We start from the raw sequence: 6,000 nt of genomic DNA on the forward strand, positions 1-6,000 counted from the left end.
CCTTTGCTCTCATACCACAGGGGTGAGCATTTGGGGTTATGGGGACAGTCTGAGATCTGTCCCAGTTTGCACACAAATCACTTGCCAGCACGAACCCTGTGCCTGGGACACAGTGCAGTGGAGGACACGAGGCTTCCCTCTAGAATAGCCGGGTAAAATTCAAGATGCGATATTTGAAACACACTTATATTAAGGCATTATTTGTTGTTTGTTTGAAATTCTAGTTTCACTGTATGTCCTGTATTTTTATTTGCTAAATCTGGCAACCCTGCTGCCTCACCCATTGAAGCTCTGTCTCCCTCACCAGCCAGTACCGGGGCCTCTGCATCCTGACCCAGGTTCCCTCAGAACGGACGGTATGGATGCTTCCGAACTCCAGGCCTGGCTTGGAGTTCCAAGGATGGAGCGCCACCCTGCTCCATTCATTAAGCTTGTCCCTTAAGTCACCTGCTTGACTGAGCCCCCATCCTTTCCTTTTTCCCTTTGACTCTTGGCAACAAGCCTGCCTAAACCCCCAAAGGCTGCCCTAAGAGCCATATTTTATGATCGTTTTAATCAGGCAACCCCAAAATGGTGATGATGGAGCCTCACGTGCCTCTGCCTGAGTCTCTCATCAGGAGAATGAAAAGTGGGTGGCCGGGGCAGCGGGAGGCTCCGCCCACACAGTGCGGAGGAGCTGGCCCTCATGGACGGATGCCCTCAAGAGCCCGGCCAGGTGAGGCTGAAGGGCGGGGGTCTCCTGTGAAGGGGAGGGTAGCTGAGAGGCCACTTTGAGCAACCGGTATTTCCTGGCATGGGTCCATAGTACCTGAGTCCTGAAACTGTTCCCAAGAAGAGGGGCCTTGGCTGCCTAGTCTGGCAGAAAGGTGCAGTAAGAGGCCAGATCTGGGAGCATGGAGTGCGCCCTCCCCCCACCCACTGTTGGTTTCCTCCCTTCTTTTAGCAATTACAAGCAGGCAGGCGTGGGTCTCGTTGGCCTGCCCACTCCACCCCGGGCGGACACCCAGCAGGCCTGAACCAATGTCGGATTCTCCCAGGAGGCCTCTTGTCCCTGAATGGCCTCTCTGTTCCTGAAGCTGTTAGAGAAGATTCTTCTCTGCACCGAGAGAACACTCCAGAGTGGGGTACAAAGCGGTCTGGGACTCTGAGACTGGGGAGCGCAGGGTTGGCCCTGGCCTTGTGGGCCTGGAGATTAGGAGCTGGAGGCATCTGGGCTGGGCCCCGGCGGGCGGTAGATGGCGCTCCAGACCCTACCTTGTAGGAGTTAGTGAGAACCAGGGAAGTTCAGGGCGGGCAGAGGAGACCTCCCTCCCTGGAGGCCATACACCCACTTGCTGCACAATTTCGGAGAGTAATTGCACACTGCTTTGGGATTATCTGATTAAAGTCTGCCTCCCACACTGGCCTGGTCTCTCCACAAGGGGCATGCGGGCATCCTAGTGGCCTCAGGGCCCAGCAGCAGGTGCTCAGTGAGTGCGCGCATGACACCTGGGAGATGCTGGCAGAGAACTGGTCCTCCATGGGGGAGCTGCAACCAGGTCAGCCCACATTTGTCCTGTCCTCGGGGCTCTCAAGAGGCAGGGGCAGCAGGGGCAGTGATGGGGTGAAGGCCTAGGAGCACTGATCGGATGTGAGACCCCTGCCCTAAAGCCCCTGTGTAGACTTAGTGGGGTGCAGAGAGGGATCCCAGAGAGACCTGGGCTAGGAATGCCAGGCCAGGCCTGCTCCTCAGCCTCTGGCTTTCTCCATGGAGGGGGTCAGGGCTCTTCAGGGCTGCCTGTCCCTCACTCCACACAACCTGGGGGACAGCTGACCGTCTCTAGGGCTGCACTGCCCGATAGAGTAGCTACTAGCCACATGGCTATCGAGCTTGAAATGTGGCTAGTCCACATGTGCTGTAAGTGTAAGATGTGCTGTAAGTGTAAAACACACTGGATTGCAACGGCTTCGTACAAAATAAGAATGTAAACTATCTCATTAATAATTATTTTATATGAATTACATATTAAAGGGATCACATTTTGGATATAATGGGTTAAATAAAAGTATTAAAATCCACTTTACCTGTACTTTTTACTCTTTAAATGTGTGGCTACTAGAATTACCTGTGTGGTTTGCACTATATTTCTATTGAACATCGCGGCTTCAGACGCACAGGGGCCCCACCAGGGTCAGCTGACAGGTGCAGTCTTGCAGTGGCGAGGGCCCTTGTGACTCTTCTGGACCACTGTGGCCAAGTGGGCCTGCTGCTGGGCTGGCAGTGATTGGGGGGTTGGGGGGACTGGGGGCCAAGTCCAGGGCAGCTGGCCAGAGAGAGCTGATGGCTCCAAACCAGTTAGGTAGGTTGGCCACCCAGGTTTATTTTCAACGCCTTCCACATTGTGGAGTCACAGAACTTGGATCTGGAGGCGCCCTTGGGGACCTGCCACCTATTGCACCGGTAAGAAAATAGGGCAATTCTCTGTGATAAGCAACTAAGTCAGCAGTCCAGAAGCTAGATTCCAAGTCCCAATCCTCACCTCGATTCCACACAGCCTCCCCTTGGACTCTGAGGAGCTTCAAGACCCCTCCACACATGGCTTGACCCACCTTTGCCAGCGCAGAGCCCTCTGCCAGCTAAGCTCCTTGTCCCTTCCTTCTATCCAGCTCCCTTTGGACAAGCAGCTACTTATTCTTCAGGTCTCCATCGCCTGGAAGCTCTAGGGCAGGGTCCTGGTGACACACATGCACGGGACACAACCAGCACACAGGCAAAACAAGGCGTGTTATCAATAGGTTGTTAAATGAGTGGTGGTGCTTCCTCGGCGACCCTTCCTGAATGCCCCACCCACACCAGCCCAGGCCCCCGTGACGCCCACTTCCCTCACAGACTGTGTCCCAGCTGAACTGTGAGCTGCCCCAGCAGGGTAGGGACAGATATTACATTCCCCACTTTTTCCAGAGCCTGGTGTGGAGTCAGTGCTCAGGAAATAATGAAAACCTGGGCAAAATTCTTCCCTGACATAGGGACAGATGTCCAGGCTTCCTCTGCCAACTTCCCACTGTCCCAGGCAAGGTGGCTCCTGAGTCTAGCAGTCCTGCCTGTGACACAGGACTTCAGCTCTTACTAGAGGAGTGGCTTTGGGTGTATCCCTCATCTGCTCTGAATTCCAGGGGGTGACAACAGTGAGGAGTGAAAGAAATTCAGGCTTGAAGCACAGCCCCTCGAGCATACTGAGTGCTATGACCATCATTATGACTACTTAGGAGGTAGCAGCGGGTCCCTTGGGACACCCAGGGAACACTCAGTGTTTCACTGAACCCACTATCGGGTGTGTGCATAGGACCCCCAGGTCCCCTGCCTCACTCAATGCAACAGAATCCTCACACCAGCCAGCACAGAAAACACTGCTTTTATTAACTGCGTTTGCCAACACACGAGGAGTGCAAAGGGCTCCCTGAAACACAGGCCCTGGGGGCCAGGTCTGGAAACCCCATGAGTGAGCAGGACAGGATGGGACTGGGAGCTATGCAGCAGTGGCAACACAGAGTCATGCAGGGCACGGCGGGCTCTGGCCGCACCAGGGCGGCCATACATTCTATTGCTCGTTAAGGGTAGCGAACACGGACAATGTACAAAAAGGAGAAATAGGTCTTTGCGTTAATGAAAAATACATTTTTTCTCTACAAAGGAATCTTTTCTAATACAAGAAAATAAATATTGCAACATAAGCCAAAAATAATTTAAAATTGCTCTTTTCAATATATTTTCAGTATTTCTCTTGTATATTAACAAATGGCACATCACTTTCTTTGAAACAAAGACAGAAGGTGTTTCCTCCTGTGACATTCATATCATCCTCCCACCCCGAGCCGACACGGAGCACAGTGTTGTGCATCTGAGGGGCAGGGTGGCAGGAAGTGCCTTAAAGAACAACCAAAAGTCCCAGACTCCAGCCCTGGCTCTTTGGCCAATGTGGCCAGCTGGACCAGAGGCATGGGAAGTGGCCTCCCCCAGGGCCTTGCTACAGGCATCCAGACCCTTCTGCAGAGCTCCAGGCATGGGCAGAGGTTGGTCACATCTGGCAGTGAGCAAGGAAATGCCCCAGCAAGTCCTATAGTGCGCCCACCCACAACAGACACACATGCTTGTGGACGCACAAGACGTGCCCTAGCATGCACTCACACACCCACAGTCCAACACCCACGTCTGGAAACCTGGGTGGCTTCTCCAAGGAAACCGAGACCCTTACACTGCAAATGCTCACACAGTCACCAGGTCAGAGCTCATGTCATGAAATGAACTCTTCTACCTTTCTTCTCCTTATTTGTTGTAAAATACATTTATGATCCATAAACATCCTTTCCTTGCACATTATCCTTTCTCACTGATGAGGGGAAGGAGGTGGCGGGCAGCCAGGAACGGGAAAATGGGGATGACAGCCGGGATGAACGACTGAGCAGCTCCTCCCTCCGAGAGCCGGTAGGTGTGGGCAGGTGTGGTCAAATGCAAGCTCTGCCTCAGCTTCTGGCCTGGAAAAGGCCTTCTGCGTTCACCTCAGGGGCAGCAAAGCCATCAACACGGGAGACAGTGGGCCAGAAAGAGTGAAGGGCCCTGGCTAATGGCGCAAAGGAGAGTGGTGGGGTTCAGCATCCTTATCCTCCTTGCAGCCTGGTGGACAGCTGCTTGGTGAGGACAGCTCAAGGGCCTGGCCTAGGAGTGAAGGGGCCTCCCCGCCAGCAGCCTAACAGACACCTGGGCTCTGTGCCTGGCATGGCCCCAGGGATAGCCCAGGCAGAGCAAGAGCCAAGTAAGAGGGGTCGGAATCCAGAGGTCCCCTGAAGAGCGCTGGGTGCCCCGTCTGGCCAGACCCACTGCACTCCCTCCCTGGTTCTCCCCCGCCCCCCCCCCCCCCCCTGCCAGGGAGCCCAGAGTCTGCCTCAGGATGGATGAAAGGGTCAGGGGGCAAGTGCTGAGTCTACTGGACTTGAGCCATTGCTGGCACCCCTACCCCCACCCCCTGGGCAGAGTTTGGTTGTTCTTTAAGCTCGTCCCTTTGCTACCTGCAAGGTCAAACTGGGCAATCCAGCATAGACGAGGCTATGACCCAAAGCACAAGGAAAGGAGGTCTGTTCAAAGGCAGTAAACAGAGAATGGAGTTGGGACGTTGATGTTGACACTGCACTGGCCATTACTACCAAGGTGGCAGGAAGACTAAACTCTACACGGTGGCTTGTGACATCCCAACGTTCAGTATCCTGGAAGCCTGCTCCGAGTCCACTCCAACGGGACACATTTGTCCGAGCCTCCGAACTTAGTCATTATCTTTGTTTCCTGTTTTGCAAAAAATTCACATGAAACTGAGTGTCGATGACGACGCCACTGTCGTACCTTGATAGTTTTGGAGTCGAGGGTGGGTGGTCAAGCGGCTGCCCATCCCGCTGATTTGCGTGTTGTGTATTTGCGTGGGGGGAACCACACGGTCAAGACTCTGGCCATGCTGGTTTTGCCGCCAGGGTTCCTCCCCGCTGTGAGTCTGAGATTAGGAGAGCTCACAGTGGGCCCAGCCCGGGATCAGAAATCCCACACCCAGTTCCCAGTTCCCAGAGTTGAGCAGAATAGCATCCTCTTCCGAGAGCTTGAACTCGTCTCCTTGGGTGTGCGCAATGAACATGTTTCTGGTACTTTGTTGCTAAAGAATTCCATTAAAAAAAAAAAAAAAAGTCCAAGTGACAAGTTGTCAGGTCCAGGCTGTGCTGTATTATGGTCAAAATATTCTTTGGCATCCACAGAATGATTCGACTGATCCACTGGACTTTTGCAAGGTTCTTGGTGGAGAAGTTCTGGCTTTACCAGTGGTGGAAGTGACCCAGGAGTAATTCACAAAAGAAAACAAAAAACACGTTTTCACTGAATTCCTTTTTTTGTTTGTTCCCTGAGCTATCACCCTGGGGCCACTCCACTAAAAAACTCTTCAGAGCAGCTACCTGGGACCTAGAGGGTGGGGTGGGAGGCGGGGG

This window comes from Hipposideros armiger, unplaced genomic scaffold (assembly GCF_001890085.2).
Source record: "Hipposideros armiger isolate ML-2016 unplaced genomic scaffold, ASM189008v1 scaffold_66, whole genome shotgun sequence".
NCBI classification, from domain to species: domain Eukaryota; kingdom Metazoa; phylum Chordata; class Mammalia; order Chiroptera; family Hipposideridae; genus Hipposideros; species Hipposideros armiger.